General features: G+C 39.1%; 1 long non-coding RNA gene across 1 annotated transcript; it reads left to right on the plus strand.

Annotated features, from left to right (window-relative positions):
- Positions 1-254: 254 nt before the first annotated feature.
- On the plus strand, positions 255-10,977 carry LOC124294957. The gene is made up of 4 exons (XR_006904863.1): positions 255-559; positions 5,081-5,747; positions 6,702-6,841; positions 10,412-10,977. It is a non-coding gene; the product is annotated as an uncharacterized LOC124294957 (long non-coding RNA).
- The last annotated feature ends 3,429 nt before the right edge of the window (positions 10,978-14,406 follow it).

Raw genomic sequence — 14,406 nt, forward strand, 5'->3', positions numbered from 1 at the left:
CTGTTACCGAATAAATCTTCCCCTCTTCAACGTCTCACGAATGGTTCCAGCTGATCGGTTACTCTTCGAAACTCCCTGTAGAGTATAGACTATATTTGCTTTATTTTTCCACCGTTGAGAAGTTGTGTCCCCCTTCATCAAGCCAGGTGGCGACAACTCTGAAGGAAATGTTCGATAGAGCGCGACGAGGCTCGAGGCTATAAACGTGGTCTCGATGGAAATAAATAGTAGATATCGAACAAGTGTTTGTTCCAAGTTGGATAGAGCCGAGACGCGGCTGCGGGCTGACTGGATCTTGGAGGCTTTGGAGTGTGACGGAGGTCGACAGAGGTCAAGGTAGCCAGGGCGTTCACCAGAATATTAGTTTCGCTCCTCTGCACAACTCCGTCTTCGGTCACATCCTCTTCGCTCACAGAGACGCGTAGGATGAAGCTACGTTCGCGGTTTGGTGTCTGAGGCAGGTAGATGGGTACTGACGACGATCAAGCCTTGACGTATCGTTCGCTACGCATGAAACCACCAGCTGTTTATGTAATGCACGCGATGATGTCGAGGCACGGTGAGTAGGTAACTTATCCTTTCATCTGTACCAAGAGACGTTGTCTTTTCCAGGAAACAAGCGTTTCCAGGTGTCGTGTAAACAGTGATAATTGCTCTAAATCGTTGATGGAAGTCGTTGCTGATACTACACGGTTCGAAATAAAGGGTCGTAAAAACTACTCACGCGTCACCGATTTCATCCTTTTAAATGCAGAAGTATAGCGGTATTCGAGACAGTCGCAAACTGAGAAAGAAATACGGTGGTAATTGTAGAACTAAACTCACGGTGGGGATCATTCAGTGTCGATTTTTTTTACCTTTTACCACGTTCGTTTAATAGTCTCGTCAGGGGAGGTCGACCAGCGTAAACGACTTCGGCTGCCTCGTTTCGAGCTTCGCGATGGTCTTTTAAATGAACGAGGAGACATCGTAGAACGATGCTCACGTCTGCAGATGGCGGGGCGCGAATGATCCAGGGGTGAGATTTAACCTTCACATTTATCTTCACGCCGACTTGTAGGAAGCTCCGGGTGGCTTGATGTAATTTTCTGCAGCGTTCAGATGCAGTAAGAAGCAGAAGTTCGAGGAACCGGATGAAGAGAATGTGGATGATTTTCTGTCGGTGCATTGTCGCACTTTCTCAGCAGCTTCTGTCTCGCATTTCATCTGGCGTCGGTTTCGTCGCAGGCATTATTTAAACGCAAGTAAAAATTGCAACAGTGTTATTAGAAAGGCGGTTTATATACTTTCCGAGTATTCAGATGCTGACCAACTTTGTTTCAGCGTGTAGAAATGCTAATTAGCTGACCGAGCAACGCCTCTGCAGACAGTTACTGGGAAAGTTCAGTGGCAGAGAGGAAATCTCTTTGCGAATTGAACAAGTGAAAAAGTTCGTCATTGTCATTCGGTATAAAGATGTAAAGCCTCTTTGTTATTATACAGTGCGAAAATGCAGTTTGTGTCTTGTTCAAGCAACGTCTGACTGACATTTGTTTAATTTAAACTAATTGAAACTGCAGACGACTTTTTTACAAAACGATTAATTTCTAGCCAATTATAGCTGTAGCTTTCCAACTGTTTTAGAATATTTGTTACTCGACAGCAACCGTCAATTACAATCTTCCCATCGCTGATTCGAAATTTATCTTTCAGGTCTACAGAAAATAAACAAAGTTCGGCATTTAATTAATTTCATCGATCAGGACAATACAAAGTTTGATGTTCAAGCGATTGTTTCATCAATGAAGCACATGAGACGGTTATCATGAATAGAATGTTTGATCAGGCTTAACCGAAACTCGTTACGAGTATTTTTGATCAGCTTTATAAGTCTGTATTTTGGGCAACGGGAGTAGTAGCTTCTGGTTCTCAATCCTCATTTCGTTATTTATTATTGTGGTGGGGAAGTTGTTGGTCTACGGTTTTGATTGATTGTGAAAAAAGAAAAAAGAAAAAAACAAAAACGGTTGTAATATGATTTCGGGTTGTAGGTGTATAACGTTAGATACGAGGGCGGAGATCTGTTTTCCCGTTAATCTTAAAGAGGGTTATGACGTATACCGACACGAAGAAATAAGGAAGGTTACACGACAAGGCGCGGACATTGAGGAAATTGGTTTTTCCCCGTGAGCAAATAGTGAAGGATTATTTTTGTACCACGGGTGTAGAAAAGGCTGCCGGGTTGAGCCGACAGAGCAAACTGGAGCGAACTGTAATGATAGCCTGCAGGAGAATTGAGGGAAAGGGCAACGACGAAGGGAGAGTTTTAATCGTGCGACGACGTTGAATTCAAGCTAATTACAAACTTTCCTGATAATTTGGCAGTCTTGGTTCTGCTTTTGATCGTGTCCCATGCCTTGATAACTTTTCATGAAATATTTAAGCCACCATGGTTTTCGCTGTCGTTTCCCCTTTCTTACTTTGACTTTGAAAACTTTAGTTACACCTATTTTCTCCTCGGTTCCGCTAATCTTCAAATCTTAAGAGAATCTTCCTGCGTCGCGATGACAGGAATTACACCACTAATGAGGTTAGTGAGAAAAATTAGAATGTAGTCACGCGAATCAAGTTTTTACCCAATATCGATTGATATTAATTACGTTACTACGCAAAACCTCTGAAGAATAGTCTGCACAGATCCCGAGGAATTAACAGTAAAAAATGTGGGCATCTCAATGAAAAACTATTTAAATAGTTAACGATAGTCTCAAGAAAATGGTCGTAAAGTCTGAAGACCTTTGTCCGTATCGTTTGCAAATAACAGCAAAAAATATCAAGTGTTTTGCACAAGGTTTCACACATAATTCTCAAGCGAATGCTTATAAAATACTTTTTTGGAATTGTACAACAGCGAAGCGCTCTGCAACATCCTTAACCAAATTTGAACTAAAATTTCTTTGTTTCCGGCAATGTTTTCTGACTGATGATTAATCGAAGCTTTTCTCCGTTGATTTCTTGATTCTCGAAAGGTTTGCTGGACCGTTGTAAAACTTGGATCTGGATGAAACTGGACTGTGGGATTAACTAATCTCGTTATTCTTGTTCGTTGACGCTGAAAGTCGTGGAAACATGAAAAACTGTTCCAGTGTCATTTCGCGGGAAAGTCGTGTGGTACGATATTCCAGATTCACGCGTGAGTTTACCCGGCACCAGAGAAAGCGTTGAAGTTAAGACCCTCCCCGGCACGAGTAAAGGGGAATATATTATAATGCGAGCAGCGATCCGTTAAGCCTCAATATGAACAGCTTAAATTCTTTCCTGAATAAAAGATGCGCTGGGTAAGGAGAAGGAGGCACGTGGCCTGGGTTCGCCCTTATCGTTGGCAATGGAGTGCTGCTACATTTGGGATGATCCCGTGCCGGGGTCAAGGATCTGGAATACGAAATGAAACGATGATCCATCGAGTCGAAGGAAGGAAGGAAGTTTCATTGAAAACACCGCGTGCCGTCGATACCCGAATCTTCGAAACTCCCGCGGCTCGAAGTAACGAATAAACTTTTCACCCCTCGACTCGAAACGCCCTCGCCGATTTTCCAAGGTCACTGCGAAATCCGTTCGACAGGACCAAAGCCAGTGAACTCAACCGCCGAGTGTCAAAGTCTCGGAAATCCCTCGAGTTATTGAAAAAAATCGTGTCATGTATAAATATGCTAGTGAAGTAGAAGAAGAAGAAGTAGGAGAGGAGGAACAAAAAAATCCTCAAAACGTCGGTGATATGGAGTTTCTTTCCACACAGATTTTCCTGCGCAATCAAACATCCGCCACGGTTCACTGCGTTATTTTCCCCGTGCCGTGGTATTAAATTATTCTGCCAAAAGTAATTTACATTTGAAAAATGGGTTTCATCTCACCCTGTTCCCAATAACGCGAAATCCGAAAATAGTATTTTCCCCAAAGAGAAGACGCGAACCTTAAAACTTCCCGCTCACACGCCGGCGGAGAACCCGCGATATCTTTCCCCTCGTATTGAGGGTCCCTTTGTATTCGTCGTTTGAAAAAGCACGCGTCTACCTTATGCCGTCGCTCTTATGCATGTGACCATTACAAAAACTTCACCGTGTGACACAATTGAACCCAGTAAGGGCAGTCATGTGTATGAATACTTAATAAACGCACAGCGCATATAAACCATGGGCAACAAATGTGACAGATAGACACCGCGTTTTGCATGAGAACATAACGATATATTTAACGGTAATAACATTGAAGTGTACGTATTTGCGCTCAACGACTTAGAAAGTGCGCAATTTACCGTTCGCCATTTATTACCCAGGGTTTTAATACTTTTGCACAACTGGCCACGTTTCATTTTTCTCAACGATGTTGTTTTTGTTAAGATATTTTCACTGGTTAAAGTTAAGCCGCGGAATTGCCGAGGCGTTTCTGAATTATAGTGTGCATATTATTTGTGAAACCTTGCGCTGATATGCGGTCCGTAATAATTACACCGGTCAGTAATCAAGCGTTATTAGAAATCATATATCTGCAGGTCTTTCTTAAAAGTTTATCGATGCAATCGAATTCGAATCTTATTACGGAGTTTCCATAAATTACGTAACGCGTAAATCTGGAGCTTTGCATCCCCCCTCCCAAATGTGACGTAACATTTTCCATTAATAACGCCTTTTTTAAAAAAATTTAAAGCTAATTATTGATAACACAGATAAAATGTAACGTTCAGCGGAAAAAATATCGTTGCGAAACGACGATATCAAGCCTCCTCCCCCCTCCCTCCTCTGCCATGTAACAAAACGTAACGAATTCCTTGACCCCCTCCACCCTTCAAGCTCGTTACGTAATTTATGAAAGCTCTCCTATAGGTTGAGAGTAGGATTTGTGTCATTTTGTCGAGTGGCACGACTTTGAGGACATGTTTCGAGTACAGCTCGAATTTGATATCCAAAAACAAAATATAGAGGTGCCAAATACTGTTTGCAGCTGGATTACGCAGTTACTGGTTCACGCAGGAAAATATACGGAATACTTATGGTGTTCTATTCCCGATGAGTGACATGAAAGAAACGATTGACCCTTGTTTTAGGCAAACATGGATGTACAACAAGTGGGATGCTGTTCGGGTTGCGCGATTACAAGACTCTCTGGAGTTAACTAAATTGCCACTTGACTCGAGGGGCTGCTTCCAGCATGATTGTGAAATTTGTTAGTAGCTGGATAGTTTACGGTCAGAGTTTAGATTGTACGGTACGTCGCGGGATGTAAACTGCTTGGCAAAGGATAATTAATTCCTGCGGAATCGCAATTGTACGACGATGCAGTTCCGCCCTGTAAGCAAACGACTCGGTGGTACACGTAAGACGAGAGGTCACTTCGAGGTGGAGTAAACTCGATGACTCGATTGAGGAACGGTTCGAAACTGTCGGATAAACAAACATTTTTTAGTCGAAATTGAATCGTAAAAACGGTCCGCTGTGACGGCCGCTAATTGCTTCTGTGCGGATGGAATTCTGGCTGCAACATGTCGCACGAAAACTCGACGTCACCGAGTCTGAGTGGCAATTGGTAAGAAGTGCGAGGTGGAAAAGGATACGAAGAACAGGCGCAAGGACGCGAAAATACGGAGATATAAATGGAAGATGGGGAAAGAGAAAAGAGCACTCGGGAAGTCCAGCAATTTCTTGAATAAACAACCACGCTTTCCGAGTGCACTTCTTGTACGTCTTATCCTGCAATTGTACTCCATGGAAAAGGTAGTTGCTTCATTTTACCGCGTAAAATGAAAGGATGTGAGATTAAAAGTGGAAAGATATTCGCGGTAAAAAATATTGGTCAAAGTATTTTGCCAAATTGAAAAGTACGAAGTACCGCTATTGTCTTAAAACTGCGAGAGGAACGAGATTATTATATTATTTGTCAGCTGCCGCGTTCTCCTGATTTGAAAATATTCTTGTAACTGAGAGTACGATTGGGTGAAAAATGTCGGCAGGTGACAGCGGAAGAAATTCGCTGAGAATTGTACACGTATCGATATTAAACCGATCATTTTCTCCGACGAAAAAAGTTTTTATTCAGTCAACGGTAAGTTTTTCTTCTCCCCTAACACCGCCTACGGAAAGTCTCGCGGTAGAAACTCTGAGAGATCCGAAAAAGTTACTTTCAAGAAAAATGTAAAGGTAAATTGAGGCGTGTATACATCGGATGAGGTCGATTTGTTATTTCCCAAAGTACGCTAAGAAACTTTGGCAAATACCATACCGGAGAAATAAAAACGTGCTGAAGTATAAACAGCGTGGAAAGTGTTTCTTTTCTTTTTTTTTTTTGTAAATTGAAATGTTGATTATGACGGTGAATAAATTTCAATACATTCAAACGAGACTTGCTCAAGCCAAATACGTTTTCTAATTGTTTGATTACCCACTCAAGTTGTATAATTTATTCCTTTTAAACAAACTCAATTAAACTTTATTCCTCTGCAGCGTCTCTTTACGAATTGTCGAGATTGGTGATTTGGTGAATCATTCATTCTACCCGACAAGAAAAAAGAAATAACATTGCTTTTCAGCTCGATCGTTCGAATCCTGAGTGACTCATCGGACTGCCAAGAAAACTTTTCTTACACGTCGATCGCGTTTCATTATTATAAAAATAACGAAAATGAAAATACTGCAACGATAATTAATTAATTAATTAAACGCTATTTACAGTGAGAAAAATGGAAACGGATAAGTGAGATACACGAAGTAAGGAATTCGTCTTTACGCAACACCTTTCATGTAGGAACTCCACCTTCACTTCCTGTTACCTCTCAGAGTAATAGAAAGAGAGAGGGAGAGGAAAGGAGCACGTAAGTCGTATCGGATTTATTTCCGCACACACTTCATCTTACGTTTAATCGATGTTTTTTACGTGGTCTGCTCTTGTTTGTTTGTTGTTTTTTTTTTTCTTGAAAGGCTTATCTGTAAATTTCGGGACGTATCGCAAAATCAACACAAATTATGTTTAATTAATAAAGATATACGTTTGGTGTTGAAAAATCGATTCAACGTTTATCATTTCTGACAATATTATCTTGTGTAAAAAATCATGCATCATTTTCTGTGCTCCGAAAAATACGTTTTTTTTCTTCTTTTTTTTTAAATCATAAAACTGATTTTCTTTAACGGTGAGACAAAGATTTCATCGAAACGACGGAAAATTGAACGTTTTATTATAACGATTTATAAGCCTTTGATAGTAAATGTTTAATTACAGTGATCAAATGAATGCAAAGTATTTGTACACGTTCGTGTAACTATTTTCAATATCTAGATTGACGTTCCCTTTCGAACACATGGCGGCACGGATTTTTTGCTCGTTCTCGTTAAATATTACCGGGTATATCGTTACGCAGGGCAGACACCGCTGCAGAGTGATTAATTAATATTGTCGGTATAATTGCTAAGCCAGATGCAGTAATAATAAATTATTATATGTACCTACCTATCACGTATAATCGTGAATTAGCCACCGGTTACAACGGCATTTATCCAATCTCACATACTTGATAGCGCGTATAATTATGCCTGTGTGCAATTCTGTGCAGTACGTCCTATATTCGCACCGCATGCGGTAAAAGTGACAGCGAAATTTGCCCGTAGTAATAGTGTAAATATTAATGACCGACTAATTTTAGAAAGCCGGAAAAATCGAAACGTGTGCATTTAGTGAACATTTTTAAATCCCTGTAACTCGATCGAATTTTGTTTTTCCCGCAAAATCAAGCGGTTCAAAATGACGTACCGAGAATTCTTGGGAACGTAATATCAAGTTTCACAATGGCTTACGTGTTTGAGATTTGATATTCGTCATTAGATACGTTTCTTTTCTTTTGTACATCGTTAGCTTAGAATTTAAAAAGTTACAATAAAATTGTCGGCCTCAATGTTTACAGATTCAGAAAAATGAAGTCTACAAAATTTGAGTTTTCAGCGGTGAAATTTTAGTCTTTAAATTTTTTTACCATTATAGTAGTAATTGCGAATAAAGCGTCTGTCTAATTCTGTATTGAACTAAAATTACTAAAGTGTGAAGTAATTTAAGAATTCCTAGGAAAGAAACGATGGAAAGAAAGTAAATGAGTTATATTTCTGTTCGTAAATTCAGTCGCATAAATTTTCTTTTTTTACCTAGAAGATAATCTGGCCGGCTTTGCCGGATTTTCCTTTCACCCTTGCATACGTAACTTTGAGGCTTTGAGAGGCTTAAGCGACGCGCAAAGCGATGCATAGAAGACGTTCTACAACTAAAGTGTATGTAATATGAACTTACCACCGTGGCCTGAATCGCAGATTGCTCCGGATAGTAAATCTTAGATTCTATTCGATGACGTAAGCTTGTTATCCACCTTTTCTTGCAATTCGCAAAGGCAATCCTTCCTCGCCCGTATATGTATATGATATATATACCTTATATGCCTCATAGAAATAAATACGTCTCCAGAAAGCGATCGTTTATCGCCCAAGACAAATGGGGCATAAGAATGACGTATCGTTTGTAGCAATAATATATCACCCTGAAAATCATTTTCTTAATTCTGAGACGGCGGTTTTTTTTCCCGTGGGGTTCCTTCGGCAGAATGTTATTTATTCGAAGTACAAAAAGTAACACAGCTTTGTCGATTCGAGGAAACTTCGGTTATGTTGGAGCAATGTATATATGTAATCTGAGAAGAAAATATATAAATAATTCTTTGCAAGGAAGAAAATTGCCGCAAATCTTTTATACCACAAAATAAAACCTTCACCCCGCACTGCAGAGCCAAAGAACAAGCAATTCAATTAATTTAATTTACATTACTGAATAACCAATTATTAACAAATTTAAATCATGTTTACTTGGATTTGATAAAAAATAAATTTGAATCATCAGATTTACTGTGGTTTGAATTATTGTAGGTAAATATTTTGATGAATTTCGTTCGTCGAAATCATTTTTAATCTGTCGAATGGAATGAATTTTATTCAAGCCAATATTGAACATCCAATATACAACTATAACTAATATTTATTGAGCTACAGAAAGAGTAGGTATATTTGAATATATAAAACAACACGAGTTAGTTAAACAGTCCGCACTTATACGTACAGAAGGTATTCGGTTAGTAAAAAATAATATTTCGTCAAGTCAAATTTGAAAATTAAATAATTCAAATATCAATCTGTTAAATTTCTGTAAACCCTGCTTGAAGCAAATATTATGAAAATGGATGAAGCGAATGAGAGTGCTGGCTATTTAAATATTTTGTCAATGAATCCGTGTAACCATCTTACGTTAAATATTCTGACGACTTGCTAGCGGAAGAATTTCACCTATTGCAGAAATAAATCCCACCTCAATCACTAAGTTAACGAAATCTTTGAAGGAGAATAATCGTCCTTCCAATTCGTTGGCTCAAATCAGTTCGACTAATTATTCTGTGAGTCAAAGCTTCATCGTCGTAATGCAAAAAAAGAAAAAAAGAAAAGATATCGACGTTGAATGAAATTACATAACACAGTACACGGCGTTCTTGAATTAGGGTGGTGAGCTGATTGGGCAGCAAATCCAAACATACACGTACCCAATTACTTATCAAGCACGGCGAGAGGGACGTTCGTCGAGTATAACATATTATACGTAATAAGTGAGCGAAAAATTACGGGAGAAAAATTCGGAGGGAACTTTTTAAGGCAGGAATCATCTCCGCGAGCAGCTCGTTAGATTTGTCTACTTGACATTTTTGAGTAATCGTAGCTCGAGGGAGCCGCCCACTTCCGGTTCGTCCTCTTTCTCTTTCGCTCCTTTCTCTCTCTTTCCCTGCTTTCTCTCCTTGAGTTACCATTAGGCCTTTCTTTCGGCAATATTTCACCGCCTCATCCTTGACTTTTTCAACTTAACGGCACGGTTAGAATAAAAAAATAAAAAACAAAAAAGATTTCCCAAGAGCACCGGCGGTAAAACTTGGCGAATATATCAAACAAACAGTTGTATAGTTCTACGGCATATATTCGGTTTTGAGGCATGCAAAAAACGCTGGTATAAATACCTGTAGAGCAGAATTGAAAAATTCATTGTAAAACTCGCTGTTAAAAAGCCGCGCGTAGAGGAGGAGAGGAGAAGCAAAAAAAAAAAAAAGATCTCTGTTCTAACCATAAAATTTTCACGTTCATGACAAAGCCGTCCACCCGTTGTGAGAAAAAGGAATATAATACTCATAGTGAAAATAAAAGTTGAGGTAGAACTGGAGGTAGAAAAAAAAAAAAGAAAAAAGTTAATCAAACAAAGGAAAAAGATTCCGTCTGAAATATTCTGCGTTAATTAATTTTACTCGGGCGAACTTGTGGGACAAAAAATTGGCCAAGAGCTATATTTATTCATTCCCTTTCTGTAATTGCAGGATCGTAATTACACGCGGTACGTCATCGGCCACGGTCTCAACTTGAGATTGTTGATCAATTTGACGCGCTGGTGAACAAGAACAAAGGAAAACCAGAGTGCACAGCATCAGGTGCCGGGTGTTACGTCAGATGGTATAAAGCATTTGGGCGATGACTGAGCTTTAGTCACCGGTAAAAAGGGGCTGAATCACCAACTGCCTGACAGTTATAAGATTCTTCCGAATGACGTAGAGTTCCCGGAAGAAAAACTTGGGCCGAGTACGAGAGTTCGATATTTGCGGGGAAAGTCGAGACTTTGGGGCGCTTTATTAGAACTCTGATTCACCCTCATAACGCCGGCTCGCGAAGTTCATCGGACTCGATGAATCACCCCCGGAAATGGATCTATACTGATATTTGGTGAGAACACGGCGAATTGCTTTACACGCATCTCAATCGACGGCGCCGTGATATTTTTTACGATTACGCAAAGACGGCAAAAGCTTTGCAGGGATTCTCGTAGATGAGGTTCGCAAGATTTATCAAGAGTTTCAGGAAATTGGAGAATAAAGATTCAACAAATTCCTCAATTATTTTTATTTTTATTTTGAATTATAAACTTTAAGATTAAAACTTTTTATGTTTGATACAAAACCCAAATAATTTTACAAAAAATTTGTTGAGAATCTTATGAAAACCATTTCTGAGCATCAATAGCGACTTGAAGATGTTTTAGGACAGATTTAATCCCGTGTTGAAAAAATCGGTTATTCTTCCGTAGAAATTTGTCACGTCAAATGACATTTTGCATTTTAAGTGCGGAATTAAAATGAAACCATTTTTAATCATACCCAGCTCTGCAGAACCTAATACAGTGGCATCCTGCTCACATGGAGCAGAATTTCAGGCAGGTTAAACACCTTGGCCTTATAAAACGACGGATTGAAGTGACTCGAGGAGGTGACGTAAGTAGATTCGGTCATTTCGGTAGATATATACTCACATACAACGTATCTAGAAGTGAACTAAGTGTAACGAGTAAGAGAGAAGCGTACGAAGAAACGGCCTTTGAGTGATTTACTTTCACGGGAAAGCTGCTCGAGTAAATGAGGTAAATTATGCCACATAAAATTAGTCGACGAGAGTTTGCGTAACGTAGAATAAATGCCTGAAATATGAACAACGAAGAAGAATGAATCGCAATTTCAGCCCCCCAGAAGAAACGCCGGCTATTTCCGGCAGTTGTTAAACTCGCTATTTGTTACCGGATACATTGTGTTTACACTTAAGTCTACGCTTGTTCCGTTTTCACCTGAATAAGCTTACGTGAATAATGCAAGTGGATCCGACTAATCAGACGGAAAGGGCCAAATCCGAGGTTAATGGAAAGCAGCTTCACTATTTATGAAGGTGATAAATAGTTGTTGCATATTTTGATTCCGAGTAAGATTCTCGTGTTTCAGTAACTACTAGACTATCCAAATGAACCCCGTTTTCTCAAGAAATCAACAAGTTTCATTGTTTTTCCGGTGTTGGTAAAAATTTACTCTCAACGGTTGAAAGATGATTGAATTTGAAAAGCTTTTAGAAACTTGTACTCGAAACTCGTGAAAAATTAGCAAAAAAATTTTCCCACCTTGTTATAAATAATAAACATTCCCTGTAAAATTCAATTTCTCTCATGAGTTCGCCAACATTTCTTTGGTAGTTGATTTTAACGAGAAAATTTACCCGACGAATAAATTCTCGGCGGAAAGTGACTGAAAGAAAGTAGGGGTTCGGTTTTTGAGAAACTCAACTCGCTTCAAGCAGTAAACTTTCCGTCTTTTGTCCGAGTGTTTGAAACTCTGAAAATCGGACAAGGAGCTGAACCATCGAGCTTTTCCCTTGTTTAAAACTTCCGCAATTCAGCGTGTTAATCAACGTACATAGAACGAAACAACCGGCGGGGCTTTTCAGAGGAACAGTAGGCAAATTCTCAGCCTGCGCCTTTCACGTGCTCGCGTATTCGCTTTTTAAATGTCATTGATTTCTATTGAACTTTGCCAAGCCGTGTAGACGCGAGAAAAGGATCGCTACTCTTGCTTGATGTGATTGCGAATCGTTCCACGCCAAGGAGAAAGAGAGAGAAAGAGAGAGAGCGAGGGAGAGAAAGAGAAGGAGAGACAGAGGAGGCTTTCGATTTCTCATCGATCACTGCGGAAGCCACGTATCGATTGCATAAGAATTATTGCATCGGTTTATGCGGACAAAACCAGCAAGTGTTTCCCTCTCTCGTTCTATTCGATTTCAGGACACACGATTATTGCACCGGAAACTCTACTGCTTCCCTGCTGGACAATGGACGAGATTATCCGTTTCTTTTTTTTTTTCTTTTCGTAGTCTCAATCGATACTCTCAAAATAATATAAATCATGCGGTAGCTTTGTCAACATAGATTTATCATTGATATTCTGACAATGGTGTTAGATTTAGTAAAACGACACTTAATGATAACCACATCGCATGGTTATATAATAAAAAGTGAAAATTGAGTTGATTGAATTAAATTTTGTAAGCTTTTCATAACTGTAAGCTGTGACATGTATTATTGTATCGCTTTTTAATTAACTATATCTGATGTTGTTCATGAATGATCAATAAAATTTCCTCTCTTACACTTTTTAATCTTCAACTTCTCTATTGACACCATTTAAAACGTTGTACATTATGTCAATTTATTATAGACAGAGGCTGTAATTACTAATAAATTTATGGGTTATTGCAGGAAATTTTACCACTGTTCAATATCAATATCGGTTAATTTTATAAGAATAAATTTAGATTCAAAACGAGCTTGGGCAAAAACATGGAAATAACTTTATCTTTCTCAAGATATCATCACAGAAGTTTCTTTATTTGAATTTACGATTCATGATTAGTAGCTTTGTCGAAGCGAAATATGCCTTTTAATTAAATTCAGTTCAATCAACTTCAGATTTCATATTTCTCCAGTTTTGCCAATCTCATGACCAAAGAAATCTGCAGTAGAAATTACGCCTGTCACGTGTTCAACAAAATAATAGGTATTATGGAAAATTTTCGTCTCCGCGACAGAAAGAAAATATTTAAAAAATTTAAAAAAACGTTACAATATTCTCCAAAGATCGACGCTGTGTTCCGTTATTGAGAAAGTAAAACCACCCACCTCTTATCAAAATTCCAAGTATAACATTCCTGAGTAAAGTTTCCATCACGTTACCCTCGATATTATTCATCCATCAGCGATTTCGGTCAAGGAATTGAAGAGATCGAAAAAAGTTCGCTCCTCAGCTGCGGACGAAGGATGATCTATAACACGAAGGAGTTCCCATCCATAGTTATGGGTGAAGATGCGCAAGGAATGACGTTAGAGATATATTTTCAATTCCCTATGGTATTTCCTTTGATATACCCGTTCGCTCTTTCTCTCTCTCTCTCTCACCCTTCTCTCCGTTTTTTCTGTTATTTCTCTTTTCAATTTTTTCCTCCATTTTTCGCCGAGAGAAAAGAACGAGGTGAGAAAATTTTTGTTAGATGGAAACGACGAGAGTCTGAAATACAAGGCGAGGCTCGGCCGTTCCAGCATTTTCGATGTCGAGCTGATGGGACGCTCAAACCTTCTGACGCCGACGTGGCCTTCGGATAACCCTTTATATACATATATATATATATATATATATATATATATATATATATATTCCAAGGACCTCTTTATTTCTGATTGATGAGAGAAAGGGGGCGGAGTTTGATTCCGGGGATTTTTCAATTCCCTCGTATTTTCAAAGCCAATTTATTCGCATTTTCTACCGTTCCTTTTTCCCTTCTCGTCACGTCTTCGACGGGTTCAGATTTGTGCACTGATTTTACTGACATTATGCATCTAGATCCGTGTATGCATCGCGGAATCGGATCTGTAGCAAAGATTTCGCATCGTTTCAGTTTCGAAGTGAAATTCAACAAATTAATCGAATAACTTTTGAACTGCACCAACTTA

The sequence above is a fragment of the Neodiprion lecontei genome, chromosome 6 (assembly GCF_021901455.1).
Source record: "Neodiprion lecontei isolate iyNeoLeco1 chromosome 6, iyNeoLeco1.1, whole genome shotgun sequence".
Classification (NCBI taxonomy): domain Eukaryota; kingdom Metazoa; phylum Arthropoda; class Insecta; order Hymenoptera; family Diprionidae; genus Neodiprion; species Neodiprion lecontei.